The sequence below is a fragment of the Aythya ferina genome (assembly GCF_964211825.1).
Source record: "Aythya ferina genome assembly, chromosome: Z".
Lineage (NCBI taxonomy): Eukaryota > Metazoa > Chordata > Aves > Anseriformes > Anatidae > Aythya > Aythya ferina.
In genome coordinates, this window is record NC_140299.1 from 78,491,615 (window position 1) to 78,512,131 (window position 20,517).

Below are 20,517 nucleotides of genomic sequence, written 5' to 3' on the forward strand. Positions count from 1 at the left end.
AAGCAATTGCTGCAGGTGAATTCTGGACACTGGGCAAGGCTAACTTTTGCCTCAACGCAATACAGCCCTCCTCATGCTCTTCTTGTTTTTCAGTTACTCCACTGTTATTTTCACACCAGGTAAGTTTCCCAGAGAATACAGAGAAAGATTGCTTGCCAGGACAACAGGAAGATTTCCACAGTAAGCTCTACTCACTGCAGATGCAGGTGCTGAAATGGTAGCCTGGGGTGAAGAACTGAAGAGCAATGGAAACCACACATTACCAGCCGAAAGAGCTTCTCTGCAGTGTTGTCTGAGTGAAGACCCCCTGCCCTTAAGTGCTGCTAGGAGGAAAAGGAATGATGGGCTATTTAATTTACCCTCCTTGCCCCACAGTGAAGAAGAGGAAGCAGGAGGACCTACATAGCTCTGCCCTGGAAAGTCAGTGCTCGTATCTTCTCTGATTCTCCAGTCTGTACTATGGAATACTTGTAAGGTTTTGGCACACCACAAGGTAACATCATCTGTCTGAAGCGTTTATCAGGCCAGGTGAGACCTGTGCCAAGTGTCAGCAAGGTCTATGATTTCCTTACTGCTTTCACAAGTTAGGACTGTGATTTTCAACTGGGACATTAAATGAGAGTAGAGTAGAGTAGAATAGAGTAGAGTAGAGTAGAGTAGAGTAGAGTAGAGTAGAGTAGAGTAGAGTAGAGTAGAGTAGAGTAGAGTAGAATAGTTCAGTTGGAAGGGACCTTCAGAGATCATCCAGTCCAACTGCCTGACCACTTCAAGGCTAACCAGAAATCAAAGCACGGTACTGAGGGCACTGTCCAAACGCCTCTTGGACAGGCTCAGGGCTCCCAGCACCTCACTAGGAAGCCTGTTGCGGTGTCTGGCCACCTTCAGGGTGAAGAAAGGCTTCCCGATCCCAGCCGGATGCAGCTCTGTGCCGTTCCCGTGTGCCCTGCCAGCAGCTCCCAGGGAGCAGGGGCCGGCACCTGCCTCTGCGCTTCCCTCCTCAGGGAGCTGCCGGGAGCAGCGAGGCCGCCTCTGGTCCTCCTCTTCTCCAGGCTGGGCAGCCCCAGTGTGCTCAGCCTCTCCTCACAGCACGGCCATCCAGCCCTTGGGCCAGGCTTGCTGCCCTCCTCTGAGTGCTTCCAGGGGCCTGAACACCCGTTGTAGGCTGGGAGCCCACAGCTGCACACTGTGCTCCAAGTGAGGCCTGCACCAGCTTTTATATTGTGAAATATAAGTAAACTATGAAATGGCCTAACTGAGATACTGGCAGCTGCTTGATCTAGCTTTCAACTCGGTGACTTGTACAAACTTCCTAAGCTTCAAAAACTGCCAAGCTCACAGGGCATGGGACAGTGCTCCAGGGTCTCTCACTTACCAGCAGCCTTGTGGGGTCAGCTCCCTTCCACTTCCTTCTCAGAGGCCAAATGCACAGACTCACTTACATCCAAATGCCAAATCTGACAGCATAAACGCCATTCGTGAGGCTGTTTGGCTAGGGAAGGATTTTAAAGAGCCATGCAGCAGGGAGTAAAAAAAGCCCCAAACACCCAAACCTATCCCTGTGAAGACCTCTATAAACAAACTAACCCTAGCAGAGCCCCACCTCCCAGCCTGAGGGCTGCCAAACAAGAGACTGGGAGCTGTACTAATCCCTAATTAAATTTAATCTACACTAGAAAAGGTTTGTTGATTTAGATAGATAGGCAGAACTGTGCTGACAGGTCAGTCCCAACATAGGCATGCTCAGGAAAAAAAAAAAAAAAAAAAAAAAAAAAAAAGCATAACTGGTGGCAGCTTGGTGAGCAAAGTAAACTCTGTGATGAGAGCAGAGGTTTCTCTCACTTGTGCAACTGCATCAGTGGTACACAGCTCACGAGCAGCTGCAGGCCTGGTCTCCTCTTCCCTCAGCAGCCTTGCAGATGGCCCATGGTTTGCACACCTCAGCCAGCCCAGCAGCTTGCCCCATCTCCATCCATTGGAGCTACCTCCGGCTGCTGCTGTTGGGAGCAGGAGAGCTGGAGCTCTGCCTTCCAGAACAGTATAAAAGGTGAATCCCATCCTAGGTCCCCCATCGTACGTACACTTGTACACAGACACAAACTCTGGCCATTGCATTTGCTTTGACAGAACAAGATATATGTTGTCTGACATGACTGCATGATAAGATATGGTAAGATAAACCAGCATGCAAGAGTTCTGTCATCCTCTCTCTAAAGATGTCCACGCAAGACAAGGAGAAAAAATAATTTCTGTCTCCCACCTTTACTCCTGAAGCATTAAAACACATTTGCTTACTCTGGAAAAAAAAACAAAAACTTACAGTTACGTTGCACTAGCCACATACTATTATTAATTTGCTGCTCACTGGGATCAGAAACTCAGTAGATGGACTTGAGAGGTCCCAAATGCAACTTCCACCCCTGCCCCCCTTTATGCTTGTATAATGGTTAATTTGCTTCTAAAATAGGTTATTCCAAGATGAGGAGAGTTTATCATATTAGGGGACCTAATACCTAGTATTACAGCAAATAATAGTAAAGAAATTTCACTGAAATTAGCAAATTAAAAATAAAAAAAAGGTATGGTTTGTTTGGCTGACACATTATAATAATCTTAAAAAATCATCTTGTTTTTTGGTCAATTTGAGGAATGTATACTCCAAGAAAAAATACTTCCATGAGTATCATAATGATTTTTTTCTGAAAAAGCATAAATAAAATAAAGGAGCTTTTTAATGACCTAGCTTCACTGGAAATACTGTAGACAGTAGAAATCTATTTCTAAGAAATCAGGTCATTGCTCTAATTAAATCTGACATAGACATAAAAGCATACATATAAAGCCTACATTTAATGAAGAAAAATTTTGCACCTGTAACATGGCACTAATGGATTGCTTTGAACACTGTTATTTTCATCTGAAATTTACAGGACATCTTTTGAGGTGTAGGGATGGGTCTGTTTTGTATAAACGTAGAGCAAAGGCCATTTTCTTTGCACTTACAGATGAACTCGTGGCATTCAGCTCTGATCTCTATGCTGCCAGGATGGAACAATTCCTGCCAGCAGATGCCAGAGGCATTTTTACTCTCAAGGAGTCACAGTGTCTCAGTTGTGCTGCAGGGAAAAACGATTTAAGAAATGCGATACTTTATCTTCTGTGGGAAGGGGAGAGCAACTGCAGTAACAAAAGTTTTTCCCAGCACCAGGAGTGTGGGTGAGGAGCTGGGGGACAGGAAAAGAACGTTTTTTGGCTGAGCATCTGCTTGGGACTTCAGTTATAGCTAGGCTTTACAAGGGAACACCTAAGCTCTTCTTCAGCTGTAATGCAGCTCTCAATGCATCGATGCTACAGTCAGCAGAGCAGGCTTTATAGCTTAGACTTCAGCTGCAGGAAGGACTACAGAAAAAGAACTGCAAGTCTGCTGTGGTTGTGCACCATTTCTTACAGTTACTACATGAGTGTGTGGGTGACCTTTATTTCACAACTGGGATATCAAAGGCTGTAAAGCCAGATGCTATTTAAGAGCTTAGAAATTCCCTTAATTTTTACTATAAAAGGACTGGCACACATATTTTATTAAGGATTTTAAATTGGTTATAATAAAAGAAAAAAAACCTTCAACACCAGTCCTGTATTGCAAACACCTCTGTTTAAATGTCTCAAATTAGATTTTGTTGGAAAAATGACACTGGCACACTCATAAACCAGCATACTTTCCATTATAAACTCATTTCTAGTATAAACTTTGAATGTACAAGCTATAAATAGCACCTTGACTACAACATAGACTCTAATTGTGTGCCCTGAATTCAGAAACAATATTTGGACTTTAGCTGATTTCTTTCTTTATAATTCTTCATCCCTTCTATCATTTATTTACTATTTCTTTACCTTTCAATAAAATTTCATGAGAAAAGCTATAAATAATGTTCTTCAGGCAGGAAACAAAAGATGTATCTGCAGTGAAACGCCTTACACTTTCTGTTCAATGACAAATACAGTGCAGTTTCTTGTTGTACCATGGCATAAGCAGCAGTAAATCCCATGAGAAAATCCATGTCTGCGATCCAGTATCCATAAACTTAATATCCAGCCTCCTTGTGCTCCCTCTGTACACTGTTTGCTGTTAAGCACCTCCACTTTGTCTGCCAATTGTGATTTTATCCAAGGTATTTTTTTTTTTACCTTTCCTCAAAACCTTTCTTTCTCCTAATGCAATCTCATAACCATTTTCCAGTGTGCTTCCACCTGCATGCTCACCTCCATCTTAAGCACTCTCCTTTCTTGTGTTTACTTGGTATGAAAATAGAGAAGAAAACCTAATTATATATAATTGCTTAGAATATTTAGAAATAGATCCTCTGGGTGTTCTAAAACATATAGAACAACACTACTACCTGAAGGGGAAAAAAAAAAAAAAAAAAAAAAACACCTAAAAAACACCTAAAAAATCACCCCTAAATCACCATCAATAAAGTAACCTAAAGTAAATCTTGCTAACTTGTATCAAAGTATTTGAGACTGCTAATTTTCAATATTTGACATGTATGAAGAAAAAGGCAGTAGTATATATGTAGGCACAGATTCCATTTTGCTGGACATCATAAAAAAAGCAAAAGGGATCTAACTTTTGGGGGCTGGCAAAACAGAGCAGTGGATATTGTCAAAGAAAGATATTGTTTGGTTTTTAGCATGCAAGAGGAATAGTTAAGCAACATTGCCTCTACTTATTGGTCAGTGAAGCAAAGGTTATTGGTTTCACAAGTCATCCTCAGCTTACTGCAGTGATATAATATAAATTCAGTAAACATTTTCAGCAGTGCAAGTTGGCTAAAGTGGTAGGATGACCTGAAACTGTTTTCTGGCAAAGCAATCCTTGCTGCTGTTACATTGTCTCACAGTGGCTCTGTACAGTATCTCTAAGCAGTATACAGGATGCAGTCATTGCACAGATGCTATAAAGGGAGTTTGTTGCCATCTGTATGTATTGAAGTATTCAGGGTTCTCTGCACACTGGAGATGTACAGCCAAGAAAAAGCTATATGATTCCCCTTTCCTTCAAAACTGCTGTGTTCCAGAACATAAGTTTTTATTTAAAAATAAAAAAATACAAAAATCATTTAAACTTCCTCTCCACTTTTGCAAAATGAGTTAATGCTGCTTGCCATCTCTGTAATGCCATTTAAGATGTAGCAATGAAAAGAGATTTGTAAGACCTAAGTATTATTTTCATAGCTGTGAATAAAACCTTTATAATATGAGCTTGTGCTAAGCAGCTCAATGGTTCCTGCCTGAATCTGCTAGGGTATGCATTATATCTGCCCACAGTGGGGACAGTCCATCTTGGCTTTCCTGAAACTCCAAGGTCATAAATGTCCTGCCACAGATGCTAAAACCCAACAACCTGGTATAATACGTTATCACATATAACTTAAATTGTATGGAATCCCTGACATCTTCTGGCCCATTAAATACTCAGTTTAAAATCATAGAATCATACAATCACAGAATGGTTTGGGTTGGAAGGAATCTTAAAGACCACCTGGTTCCAATGCCCTGCCATGGGATGCCTCCCAGCAGCCCAGGCTGCCCCCAGTCCCATCCAGCCTGGCCTTGGGCACTGCCAGGGATGGGGCAGCCACAGCTCCTCTGGGCAGCCTGGGCCTGGGACTCACCACCCTCTGAGTGAAGAATATCCTCCTGACATCTAATGTAACTCTCCCTTCTTTTATTTTGAAGCCATCCCCCCTTATTATTCCCTACACTCCCTGACAAAGAGTCCTTCCCCAGCTTTTCTGCACACCCCTTTAGGCACTGAAAGGAGCCTATAAGGTTTCCCCAGAGCCTTCTCTTCTCCAGGCTGAAAGACTCCGACTCCCTCAGCCTGTCATTTCAAAGAGAGGTGCTCCAGTCCTCTGATCATCCTCATGGCCATACTCTGGACTTGCTCTAACAGGCCTCTGTCCTTCCTTTGCTAGGGACCCCAGAGCTGAACGCAGACTCCAGCTGGGGTCTCATGAGAGCAGAGCAGAGGGGAACAATCCCCTCCCGTGCCCTGCTGCCCACGCTGCTGTTGATGCAGCCCAGGGTACGGGTGGCTTTCTGGGCTGCAGCCACAATTAGCCACTCTTTGATGATTTAACAGAGAAGATCATGTGCTCTGGTAACTCAATCCTTCCTTCAGCACTTGCAAGAATAAAACTGTTAGGACAATAGCAATATATCATCTAACCTGAGGTGCTAGCACTGAATACAAGACACTGACATGACAGATGATGTTTATGGCCAGCAAATTGAATGATTTTACCTGCTTTGAATATGCAGTAAGGAATAGAAAAATGTTCTCCCCATTCTGTCTATGAATTTACAAATTAATCATTCCAGAAGATATATATACTTTAAAGGGAGGATGAATTCATAAAGTAAAAAGGAATATTATTGGTCTGTGAGTCAATGAGCCAGAAGACATTAGCATATGCAATCTTTACTGTAATTATTTAACATTTTTCAGGACACTGTATTAACCTTTGGAAAAGTAAGCAATGGAAAGTTGCATGGCTAGTGTCAACAAAGTATGAGCCAGAAGTGTCCTTTTTGCCTTCTTTACATGGAACAATAATCTCATTGCTCAAAGCACTTTTACTAGATTTTTAGTTGCATTCTACTTTGTGTCGATGTTTATATCTTTGCAAAATGAAGACAATTTATCCTAAGGTGAATAATGGGGGTTCCCTTGCATTAGAAGACCTGCACAAATGTCCATATTTGGCAGCATATAATTCTTACTGCTATATATATTTTTACAGTTTTAACTTTGATCACTAAAATGTGTATAAATTTACATGGAATCATATAATCATTTAAAAAGACCCATAAGATCATCATATCCAATGGAGACTAGAAGACTAGCTGGATGAATTTTGTTGTTGTTCAATTGCTTTTTTGTTTGTTTGTTTGTTTGTTTTTGTTTGTTTTTGTTTGGTTTTGTTTGGTTTGGTTGGCTGGTTGAGTTTGGTTATTTTATTTTTTTTTCTTTTTTCTCTACCCATATCTCTGTTTATTTGTTGCTTTTTTTTTTTTTTTTTTTTTTTTTTTTTTTTTTCTAGAAGCAAAGCAAAATGTCTAGAAACAAAACAAAGAGGATGACTTTTTTTTTTTTTTTTTTTTTTTAATTGTGTAATTCCCCCTGCTGCCTGGCTGTCTGAATTATTTTCTGTACCTATATTCCCATTTTCATGTCCTTACTTTCTTGTAGTCTTTAATATGCAGCTATCTCTTCTTTATTTGGAATAATAGCTATCTGCTGAACTGGAGAAGATGGTAGCCCCAAGCAGTATCAGTGCTGAGAACTATTCCAGCTTCTAGAGAAATTGCTGCTTTGGGCTCAGTCAGTAGCTTGCTATCATTCAGTGTTGCACAAAGGCTCATAAACCTCTTTGGAACCATGAATTTAATATAAAGCCAACTGTGTGATATCAACTGAGCAACAATTCATGATGTTATGTACTCTCCATGCACTTTCTCTGCTGTGCCTTCACTGCAGTCCCACCCTAAACCACTGGTGATGGCCAGGATTAGGCTGGCTTGCATGAAGACGTATATATACTTTCTGTGATACTGTCATAAGAAGAAATCATACAGCACTGAGCCTGACGCAGCAATATGCCTTGCTTGACTGAACTGGTTGCACAGTCATGTTTTGTAGGTGGCTCTATACCACTACCAGATAAACTCATCAGGTTACCCACATGAATTCAAAATATCCCTGTGAAAAAGGTAAGCTTTATCATCCCATTTTTATAGACAGAGAAATGAAGTGCTAAGAAGATCCCAATTTATTCAAGGTCACAAAGGAATTTAAATGAGCGGAAAATGAAACTATGTTTGTCAAGCAGAAGTAAAATATCTTTACAGTAAAAAGTTTTAACTACCCAATAATTCTTTCTTGCCCATTGCAATTAATAAATAATTAAAAGATGACAAATAAGATCTATTTTCAGATGCACCAATCTGAAAGTGATACTGTGTCATATTCTCACTGCTAGTGCAGCACCCACAGTTCTCCCTTACACAGAAAGAAGTTAAGATAATGATTCCCTGTAAGCCCTCTGTGGGCACTCCATTGAGCACTGAGACATTCCCAGTCTCAGTGGCAGGGAGTTGTAAGCAGTAAGGTACTGGTCTTCAGATTTTCAGTAAACTTGCCTGACTAGTAATCATAATATAATTCTTGTAAGAGTGAAATGATTAACTATATTAGAAAGACACAGCAGGCACAAATTTATCCCAAATGGTCTATTTTGTGCCTGTGAACCTTCAGCTATCCTATTCTGTTATTTTATTTCAGGAGGAAGAAAGTAAAGGTCAGAATCATGGACAAATCTGCTGGTTCATTCCTCACTATCCAAGCAATGCACTACTTGAATATATTTGAAGTCATTTTGAGATTAAAGATAACACTTCAAAAGGCTCTTTGAGCACTGAATCAGCCTTGAAGTACCCATAGCTTCCTGAGTCAATCTAGAGATGCTGATCAGTTTAATGCTAGAGAATTGCATTAAAGGTCAAATCCAAGAGCAATTAATGGCTGCATGATAAAAAATTGAAGAGTCAACTGAGAAACATAATGAAAATAAGCATCATGCTTTCTGTATTTTGCCTTTCTTTGCTTCCTTCTCTAGATTTAGCTAAACACAAATTAACCAGGGTTGTTCAGCATTTGACAGCAGTAGCTAATGTGTTGAGAAGGGGATAGCTTCTTCTGCACATCCCTCTATTCTTTGAGGAAAAGCAATACTGCATTTTTTTGGATTCTTTTACTTGTTCTTTCTCTTTATGTTTGCCTTCCTTCCTCTTTCCTTGAATAACACCTGAAAATGATGCTAGAGTGGAAGTTTGGCATCATTTTGTAGTATCTTGTCCTCCTTTATTCTTGGGTTTTTGTATATCTAAACAGCCATGAAGGAACCCATAGCTCATTTTTGCTAAAGTCTCTCATCTCTTCAATACCATGAGTACACATGATACACAAACAAATATGAGTTTGAGTGTAAAAGTGCAAATCATGCAATCACAGAATAGCTGGGGCCTATGGAAACTGTCCAGTCTAATACCTCAGTCCAATCTCTCCAAGGATGGAGACACCATAACCTCTCTGGGTAACCTGAACCTGTTTCAGTGTTCATTTAATCTCAAAGTCTTTCTCACATTTAAACAGAATTTCTTATACGTTACTGTGGGCCCATTGCCTCCTGTTGCTGTCATTGGGCACTACTGAGATATGAATGCCCCTTTCAACCTTATTGAGCCAAGAGATAAAAAGTATTCTTAGACTGAACCATGTGGTTAGGACTCACTAATTTACTTCTGCAGTTGATATATTCAAGTTTTCCATTGTAAGCACAAAAGACAAAGAAGGTTTTCTTAGTATAAATCAAGACTCTTACCTAATATGATTACTTTAAAGCTGATGATCTATTAAAACCAACCCAGAAAATATTATGAGATTTGCCAGAATTTTATGCTGTGCTTTCTATTGCACCTGCCATGTTTAAGCTTCCATGACAGGGAAATATGAACTAAATTCTCCTTAACGTAAATCCATGTAGATTTCCTTAGTGCTACATTTTCCTTACTGAAGTCTGGGAAGAGCTTATGGACCCATAAAGAACCAGAACTGCATTTGAATTTATTTATTTTTCAAGTCTGTATGACAGTGTCCCTTTCTAAAAAGAAGATGTGCATCCTCAGTTGTAGGTGTTGACTGACAGAGTCTTTAATTTGTCCTTTTGTTCATACTTATTTGCACATTGCACAGTAACTGAATTTGCCAAACTTTAACTGCAAAAGAAGCATATTCTTGCTTCTGCTTCCCCTGTGGACTACAAAGACTATAAATTCCCTTGAAGCAGAAGGAATGGGACTGGGACTCCATTGCCAAACAGACCATTGCCAAAGGTGGCTTAGAAGATAAAAAGCCAACATTTATTGAACCAAGTCTATTGATCCTCAATTTCTAATTACATTGGGTCACAGTTTAAGGCATAATCAAGCCTGATATAAGAAATATGTTAAATTGTCTGGTGTCAAAGGAATTCCTAAGATTGTCCATTGGAGACCCTAATCTTCTCTTTAGGTATATTTGATAGGGTGCCCTCCAACATGTTGGCCCCATTATAACACCGCACCTGTAAGATTCTATTTAACTTTGATGTGAGAAACTCAATATAAACTGGGCAGTTGGCACTAATATATAAAATAATAATAATAATAATAATAATTAAAAAAAGCATAAAAGCTGTAAATCATAGTTCAATGGCAGTTTCTGGAGTAATAAAAAATAAATAAAAATGAATCAATGAATATCACTGTCTGCAGAATGAAGGTTGTTTTCAGAGATGACTATTTTGCAGACTGTGAGTCACAGAAATAAATATAGATTTGCTCAAACTAATAATCAGCTAGAAATAAAGTCGTATTTTCCCAATATGACATCAGGAGAAGGCTGAAGTCCAAACAAATGAATTGCAGCAATTCAGTAATGGTGCATTCCTGAACCAACATTCCTCAGACAAAGTAATAGAATCCGCATCAATCACCAGATGCAACAAAAATAAGTTGCCCTCACAACATGATTTGACAGGATCTGTCTTCTGCTCTGGAAATATATACTTTCTCTTGACATTTACAGTGTTTTCCATAAATGTGGTAGCTTTAATTTTCTGATATGCAACCTTTATTTCTTGACTATGTGCCATCCAAATGACTTTATCTCATAATTCTTTGCATATTTTTTGCTGCTTGACAGTTCCTGAAACACAGTAAATCTGAAAGTTTCTATCAACTTGATACACAAAGTACTGTGATATGCACTATTGAGTATATCTTCTTTTGTCTCCACTACATTTAAGGACAAATTGATCTCTTCATGAGCCACAAACTATTAAAACTCATTTTTAAAATGAGTTTTTTTTTTAAAACTCATTATTAAAACTCTTTCAATTTTGTTAAATATTCTTTTGCAAGTTCAGATGTAAGTTCAGAACCAAAATATTTCTCCCAAATAAAACTGTCTTTCAGTCAATATGTAGAGAAGTCGTCCAACAGAGAACAACAGGAAGCTACTTCCTTCAACCTTCTATCCATTTTGTCCAGCCTTCTACTGAAAACTGAAACAGCTTCACAGGGTTCCCAGATAACTTATGCCTGAGTTTTCTCATCTTTACTTTCAGAGATCTCTTTCCCTGGCCTTTCTTCTTGCAATATGCACCCATTACTTTTCTGTGCTATAGACATGGAAAACAGACTATGCAGCACCTCTTACTTATGATTTGAAGACTTCTGAAGGCTTTCCTTCAGTGTATTCACCTTTAGTCTAGGCTTCAGTAGTTGCAGATTTTTAGTTATTTATTCAAAGTTTTTTGTTTGTTTGTTTTTCCCCTAAACTATCTTGTTTGTAATTTTTATTTACCTTAGGACTTTCTTTAGTTGGTCTCTGCAGCTCTGAAAATACCGTGCTTGACACTATGAACAAGCTCAAATGAGACCTAAAGCTTTACTGAGCCTTGTACATTGTTTTCTTTCTGTCTTAGTTTAACATACAGTATTTATTGAAAAGTTTTTTGTTTTTGTTTTCTCCAATTTGGCAAGAAAGTGATAACTTCAAAGCATAGCTCCCAAAATACATTAAGGTCTCCCAGTTTTATGTTGTCTAAAAACTTAATCATCTTTTCTATTCCATTGTTCAGGTTACTAACAAAAATACAAAAGAGTACCAAATTTAACTAGGTCTGGCAAAATCCCACTTTAGATGTGCTTCTGTTTTTACATTGAGCTATGGATTTCCTAACCAGTTTTGAAAACATGCTACACAAGTTCTATCAAGACAACACCTTCCTAGCTTCCTCATGTAAGTGTCATACATGCCACTATTGTTCTCCCATCCTACTGGGGAATGCCCTATTGGACTTGAAAATTTTTCTTGTTGTCTGATTTGACCAGAGTGAAACATAAATTAAAACACAAATGCAGTCAGATATGGAGATTACTTTTGAAAAATCTAATAGCTGTACGCTTGTCTTAGCTGATCATGGGGTTAACAGAAAGAAATGTCTGGAAACTAGATGCAACAACCCATTCATTGTCTGAACAACCAGACAATGATATTAAAGAGAACCACCCAGGCACACTGACAAATGTTTTACAATACTTTTGATCTACTCTGAGACATTCTTGATATAAAATTACAGTTTTTTTTTTTCCTGCTAGATTTCCCAGGAGTCATCATAGTGTTGTGCGATTTATTTATTTATTTATTTTATTTGCACTGCACCTTTTGCTCCTGTACATACATTCAGCTTCTGCTTGTTCTTCTCTACTTTTTATATGTTACATTGTTAGAATGGGACCAGCATGTCACACATCTGGAGTACAACTGTTTTTTCTCTGGAATATGATTTACAGGCTCAAAGGAACTGTGTTGAAAGACACATAACCCCTGCAGCATCCAAGTGTTTCTATCCATCTCCTACTATATCCACCCATATGTGTGGGGCAGAAGGGGACACATCACCCCTGCCACGCTGGGCACTAGCCACTTGGTGAATAACTCTGAATGTGCTGTTTCTTGCCCTGGCATTCAGAGGTGTTTCTAGTCTTTAACAAAAGCTAAACCTAATCTGTTGGCTTCTGTGTTCTTTTTCTTTTTCATTTTTAACTACTTTTCAGAAAATAGATCTGCAGCCATATTACAATGCTTTATCAAGAATGTTATTCAATATTTAAGAGTAAAATCATAGTTCTCTCTGGTTATGTTTATCAATTATAATAGCCAGATTATCATACTCTCTAGTCACAGTTTTAGCTGGGCAAAATATGGAAAATGTTTGAAACATCAACATCTTTAGTGTCCTACCAGTTCCTGGCTCACAGAGATGACCATTTAGTCCCCCAAATGCAGTATGACATGATACATGTGACCAGACATCCAACCACATGTACTACCAGATAAATACACATCACTTCACAAATAAAACATTTATTTCAGTAGCCAGGTAAGCTACTGAAAATGTGTTCTAATTAAAAATAAAAATAAATAAAATCAACTACATAAAGCAAGGTCTCCACAGCAACAACAAAAATCTGCCTGCCTGTTTGACTTGCTAGCAAAAGCTGAATCTTACTTTCTACACCTATTTCAGAACTATATAATCAAAGCTATTACAGAAACAAGTTACAAAAACTTGGCAAAATTTGACATTTTGTTTCAGACATCTAGAAATCCTGAAACACATTTTAGCTGAAAATAAAAAATACATTCATTTGTTTGTATTATGCATGAAATTAAAAGCATGGAATTTCATTACTGCATGTACTGCATCTTGGGTGTGGGAAAATGGGAGCAAATTACCTCCGGCAATAAGCAGTGCATATCAGAAGGTGGCAGCACCATTATGGCCTGATGCATTTGCAACACAAACATCACCGCCATTTCAATAAAACAACCAACTACTGCACCTCCTGTAACTTTATTTTTTCCTCTGACACACTTCTTGTAAATCTCTTGGTTGGGACCAACATGATAATGTTTTCACCAGTATTACAAAATAGGAAAATTTGCAATGTGCTTTTTTCTGGTATAGTCAGTATTTTTGTATATGACTCAGACCTGAGTTTTTCTTCTGTTTGAAAATATTGTTTACGGAAAAAAACAACCTGCATAGATATTTTGGGTGTGGCATGTACTTTCTTAAATAGATAAATAGATAAACAGTCATTCAGTTCCAAATAGAGAGTTTGGGAAGTTATTTTAGCAATGAAAAGTCTTTTCCTATACTAAACTTGCACTTCCTCAACACAAAGATGCCACAGGTGCAGGTTTTGATTTCTCCACTCTTTTTAAATGTGCTCTATTTTACTTAAACAAACACTCTACTGACATCAGTGCAAGAGTTATGTCTATAATAAATACATTTTCAGGTTAGGGTTTTATATACTGCTTTTTGACCATCTGTGTGAGAAATTATGGATGCCATTCTGGAAATACATGAATAGTTTTATTCATTGAGCCAGTTTCTGCTGATTTCAGTAAATTACTAATGTAAAGTAGCTTATATATTGTTTTGCAGGATCAGAATCTAACAGCAAAGTGGTATTGTACTATGGCTTGTGTATATGATCTTCTAAAACACAAGTGCCAAGCACTGATAGCCACTAACTAGTGGAACAATGAATCACCAGTTTTGAAACAATGGTGGATAATAGCCTGTATGCTAAATACTACAAATCACCAGCAGTTTGCCGTTTAACATCATCGATTTTCAATGATCAGGCTCCAAAAAAATGGTACCTTATGTTAGCTACCACGACATAAGCAGTTTAAATTAACATGATATACCATAACAACAAAAACAAAAACAAAAACAAAACAAAACAAAAACTTAAAACATCTACTTGTGAAAGACCAAAAGTGATTAAAGCCAAATTTGAACTACTCTAAGTAACTCTTCCTTCTTTCCCCTCAGGAATATTTTGAAGTATTTGTTTTCTGCTACTTAGATTTCTGTCAAACACATTTCATATCTAACCTGTCTCTATTGCCCATATGTTCCTTGTAGACTGTAAGCATTTAAAGTAATTAGAAAAATTTATTAATGGAAAGCTGTCTCAAGATAATGGTCTTCTGGTGCTAGACAAATGCCAAGATGACATTTTTTGAGGCAAGAGACATCTATCCAGCCACATTCTTCTGGTGTCATGACTTCATTTCTGTTATGCCAGACAATTAATGATGTAGATTCTGCCATAACATCTGATATGCCCTGCTCTGGGAAGTGGTAGTGACTCTGTGTGCTGGAGGCTCTAGTGGAAAGCTTTGTTCTGGGAGAGTCTCTGCAGCTTTACAAAGGCTCTCAGCAATGCTGTTTGGGCTTGATTCCCCTCAGCAGCTCCTGTGATTCACCATACCATGTCAGGCAGAGTTAAAACAAAAGATAGCTACCCTATGAAGCATGGCATCAAATCAATTAGCCTATTTGCTGCTGTGGAATTTTACCTTCCTTTCATTTGTAAGCTTTGCCTAACTAGTGGAAAGGCAGAGCTCCTGCTCACTTTAGCCATTAACTCATGCATCATGCTAACAGCCTCCTAAGGTAATATCTCGTGTAACTCCTGAGAAAAGTTTTTGAAGTAGTCAGTGGAGTCTTCAGACAGAATATAGCTCTGAGATTTCTTAATGCATATTTTAAGTGTTTGTTTTCACAGCCATTGATCATGTTGAAGATTTCCACTCTGTAGTACTAATTAAAAGGAAACAAACAACAACAAAAGTGCACTTTCAAAGCTAAATGAATGAGAAGAACATGGAAATTGTTTGTTCTGCTGAGCTCAGTGTTGTCATTTGATTTACTCTTCAGACAGTGATGAGAATAAGTGGGGAGCGAAGCACAGGGAACTTGATTTTGCCAACTATTTTAAGGTCTACAGTGAAGTAGCTATTGTGGCACTTCAATAATAGAACCATATATCTGTTTTAGGTGCCTTGGAGATGACTGCAGTGGGAGCTGTGATGATGGTGAAGTTTCAAAAAAGCATATGAGGAGGGAGCAGGTAAGCTGGTCACATAGCATGAACAGTTACAAAATACATCCAGATCCATGTATGTCTGCTTAAAATCATGTTGTTTCATTGGATTCTTTAGAGCTATGAGAATTGACAGCACCTTAACACCTACTACTGAATAAACAGCGCAGTGCACTGCAAACCAACTTTCCTTTCTCTAATGAAGAGAAAGGATAGTCCAAGAGATAAGTGTCTGAGAGGTCTGAAGAAGGTGGAGGTAGATGACATGCACAGAAAAAGAAGATGAAGAGGGTTTATAACCTTTCATCAGCCATCAGAAATAATTTGACATTTTCTTTTTCCATATCTATTCTTGACAAAATATCCAGAGACAAAACAAAAGGGGGCTTAACAACAGCACATCCTACATGCTAAAGGACTTTCGGAAGGAGTTTTGAAATCCTTATTGCAAAACATGGATTCTTCTGCCACAATATTTGTGCAAAAAAAAAAAAAAAAAACAACAAACTATTTACTTTCTTCAGTAACAGCTCAGTATGTCAGGCTAAGTGTTAATTTGTTACTGAATGATTTAACAACTCCTTGTAAACAGATATTAGTGACAAATTACGTTAAATAAAAGCTAAACTGTGTTTTAGCAGATCTAATATGCATTTTAAAAAAGTAGAAAGAACCTCCCTTAAAAATATATTTTAAAAAAAAATATTTTAAAAAAAGAAAAAAAAGAAAAAGCTGATAGTTTTTAATGGTAAAAACGAAAAAAAAAAAAAAAAACCAACAAAAACAACAACAAACAAACCTAACCACTTCGAGTTAAATTGCACCTGGACTAGCTACAGATGTTCAGAATTGAAGAAAATTATCTGGAAAGATTATTCACAATATCCAGTAGGTGGCAGACAGTGACTGTGTTTAGGTCATCTTATCTCCACAAAACCTCCCATTCATAGAGCAGATAAAGAACTGCATTATTAATTTATACCACCGCATCCACTCTACACCTAATATTTGTTTAGCCAGCTGTTTCCTCTAATCCTCCTTAAACGCTATTGATTGAAATCCTAAGTATATTCAGACTTTTTTTTTTTTTTACCCCAAAGAACATTTTGTTACCTACGTATTACAAGCTACCTTTTCAAGTGAAGTACTGTACGCTACAGTTACTAACAGCAGAGACAGAATGTCTAATACTTCCTCACAAGCAACAGAAGCAGCTTGTAATATGAAAATGATTCCCTCCACCCCCACCTCAAAAAAAAAAAAAAAAAAAAGTACTGTTCATTTTCAGGGAGATTTAAGTAGTGAAATACACTGTCAGGTTTACAATGAAACATAGAAATGCAAAGTATTCCAACTTCCAAGAGTAGCTTAACCACTGCTTTAGTGCAAAGGCATATGAAAAGCTGAAAATACTAATTTCAAGTCTCACTCTTTAATCCTTGCACTGATTTGGAAAACTTTCAGTACATTTAAATATAAACAATTACAAACTCACTCTTCCTTTGAAGATCTCAAAGAACTTTTTAAGCTTGGTCAATATTATTTCCTGATTTTTATTGGGAGGCCAGGAGGTTAAGTGACTTGATTAAGTAAATATCAATACCAGTTCTTTGGTTTCAGACTGTGACCAACGGTGGACAATGACATTTCATTTAGTCACATTTCAGAATAAAATCAGAAAGACTGGGGAGCTTTCAATGCAGTAGAAAATGCTTTTCTTACCCTGTCACAAATTGTAAAAACAAAGATGCACTGCAGCATGCCACAGGAATGTGACACTCTTTTCTGAAACCTCTCTCACACAACCTCAAGCCTTTGCACTACTATATATTTTGTTTTATTTTATTTTATTTTGTTTTATTTAGAAGTTGCTAGTTGTTTTAACCATGCTGGCTGAAAATGAGAGGAAACCGAACCTGTTAGGTTTATAATGAATGGATGCTTTGCTGTGAATTACACTGTCAGTCATGTCTCTGAATAGGACATTGCTATAGGTAATACTTTTTCTCATAATGACATGGATTTTTTTTTTCTCTTCCCCATTAGCATCTGCTTAGAGATTCAGGGATCTTATTAGGAAGACAAGCAGTTTGGCACATTTTCAGAACATATCAGGAGTGTCTTGATTATTACCTCGACATTGTTATTATTCAACTTGAAAAAGCTGCTCTGTCCAAAATTATTTTTCCCCTTTTGCTTTAACTGCTGTGTTCAAAAGTATTGCAGATTAATCTATTTCTTTCTTTCTGTTCCTTCCTTTTTTTTTTTTTTTTTTTTTCAATTTCCCCTCTTTGCTTGTTGATAACTTTAATACAGGTAAGTATATACAGATTGGAGTCTCAGCTAATGCATTCAGAGCAACTCCACTTAGCTATGCTTTACAGGAGTTGAAGATCTGCATCCATTAGATATGAAAAACCAAGGAAGCATGAGCTGTCTCTTTGTAGCACAAGGATTTGGCATTCTGCGTGACACTCCTTGGCATGAGACTGCTGACTCCCGGTTCTCACTTCATAGGAGCTGATAATAATTTTCCTGTTTATGATGTATTTCTCCACGTGCTGGAAATGCTCACTCTCTAGAAAGTGTTTATTGAGAGGGTGTGTATCCATAGTTACACAGACTCACTGCACCTCTGTTTTCAAGTGCCACATCATACGTATTCTTAACAACGTTTTCCTAACAAAACAATGGGTTTCTTTCCACATAGGCACTAGAACAGTCTTGCTAATCATTAATACAAAGTCATCACTGTCAATAATCCACAGGACTCTCTTGCACACATTGCCAGGTTCCCAGAGCCTCCTGCAGGAGTTTTATCAGTTTTATGACATCACACAACAACATTTGGGAACATTTTCTCCCCTGAAAGATCCAGTTAGTCACCCTTACTAATGACACACAAATAGTAACAAACCCCCCCAATTCAAACTTGCAAATGCTTTCCAACCCTTTGTGTCTAAACCTGACACACAAGCCATTTTGCTATGGCAAACAGTCTGCATGACACCTTTATAGGTATTTGACCAAAAGGAAATAAACAGTATTTTGATACAGTAAGATGATACAGTTATCATAGTGATGGACCAGCTAACATGTTCAAAATGCTCTGCCATCTAACTGTCTAGGAGGGTGGAGGTGATAACTGTGTCAAATGCTGTTCAGGCTTTCTCTGACAAGAAACAGAAAAAAATATGACATCAGGATATAATATATCACGTCTTATCAAAATCTTTTTTCTTTCCAACTGGATGGTCTGTATTTTATAGAAATCCAGTTTCAGCCCTTGAAATTCTTGCTCGGTCTAACGTCCTCCTTTTCTTATGCCCTAAAAACTTCTAAAAGCATCTAACTGGGTGGAGAAATCCTTCAAGAAAGACAAATCTCTGAGAAATGTATAATCCCATAGGAAGAAGCTGGAGACCAGAGGTATACAACTTTTGTATTTCAGTCTGAATCTGCAGTTGCAACATGATCTCTCCTTTGGTAACAACTGAGTACTTAAATGCATCAAATTTAGCCAGTTTCAATCCGTCTTTTGCCCTCTCCCCCCACCTTAGCTGCCAAATTAGATCGCTTGAAAATCCTTTCAGTACAGCCCCACAGCTGATGCTACAGCCGTTGCTCACTGCATCCCCATCCAACTTAAAGCAATAAAGGAGTAAAAAGCTTCCCAAAAGTTCGATAGTTTCTTTACCTTGCACAGAGCTCCCGAGTTAAGGTGCTCTCAGAACTCTCCAACAGTTTGAAAGAGAGGACAGCGAAGTGCAGAAGAAGTTTATGGTGCTCACCTTAAGTTAGCGTGTGAGTGTGTGTGCCTATGTCCCGACTGTCTCTCTGTGGCTCTGGGTGGCAGAGGACCTGATTCAGGGAAGAGAGAGCCACTTTCTCACCGAGAGGAAAAGAAAAGCAACACGTCATAAGTTAAGTACGCCTCCAAGATGTCTTAATTACAGCTCGACGTGCTTTCCATTCAGACCCCAGGAATGAGAGGAAAAAACAACCCCACACACGCGGTCTCTTTCTCTCTCTCTCTCTCTCTCTCTCTCTCTCTCACTCACAGACAGAGCGTCCCAGCACGCTGTCCTGTCCCTCCAGGTCCCTGCCCCGACGTCCTTGCCCCTTAGCTCCTGCCCTCCCAGATCTGCACCTAAAAAAGCCTCTGGCACCGCACACAAGTCCCGAGCTAAAAAAAAAAAAAAAAAAAAAAAAAAAAATTGTTAGAGAAAAGTTGTTAGTGGTGCTTCTCGTGAAGGGATCATTGAATTTAGGGTGTGTGACACCCTGAGAAACGTGATACTTCTGACCACTTGCCTCTGCTCATTTCCAGCCTCCCCGCTCCGTGTTTGCCCCCACCCTGCCATTACCTCCGGGGGTGGGAACGTGCTTTCAGACAGGGAGAAAGTGATGCGTGAAAGGCGGGGGTGTGCAGGGGTGGAAACAGCTGGACCTAACAGGATCCCGTTGTGTTTTTGTTTTACCCCCAACTTCCAATTGAATTATTAATCCAGGAAACAAGTCCTGCTTCTCTCATTACACCCCAAATACAGAACACACCTTGCTCACGTTGCTGGCACCACACGACCCTAAAGTCAGGAGACTGATGGCCCCAAGTCTTTACATTCAAATTTCTAAACCCCTCCTTGGGCTAAATTGTCCCTCCAGCAGCAGAAATCTCTGGATTGTGGTGCATTTCACATCAGGAAAAAAACAACTCCCTGAAAAAGTCTAAAATCTGCACAATATTTGGCTCTAACCCCCTAAATCCAATGGCACATAAGGCATACATGTGAAAGTTTGCATTTTAAAACTGCAGACAAAACGTGTTGCATTTGATTTATCTCTAAATGTGACCATTATTTAAAATAAATAAGAAAAAAAAAAAAAAAAGGAAATAAAAAAAAAAACAGTGTTGATGATGTAGTACAGCTTGGCAAA

The 20,517-nt window shown here is 38.5% G+C and overlaps 1 protein-coding gene across 3 annotated transcripts in view; it reads right to left on the minus strand.

The window, feature by feature from the left end:
- HAPLN1 (hyaluronan and proteoglycan link protein 1) overlaps positions 1–19,496 on the minus strand; it is a 59,475-nt gene extending 39,979 nt beyond the window's left edge. The window contains exon 1 of one of the 3 annotated variants that reach the window (XM_084505352.1): positions 19,277–19,496. The gene's annotated coding sequence lies outside the window, so the exon portion shown is untranslated. Of the gene's footprint in view, positions 1–1,372; positions 1,415–19,276 lie in introns of those variants that run through there. The other 2 variants (XM_084505353.1, XM_084505354.1) reach the window with 2 other exon arrangements.
- Between the last annotated feature and the right edge of the window lie 1,021 nt (positions 19,497–20,517).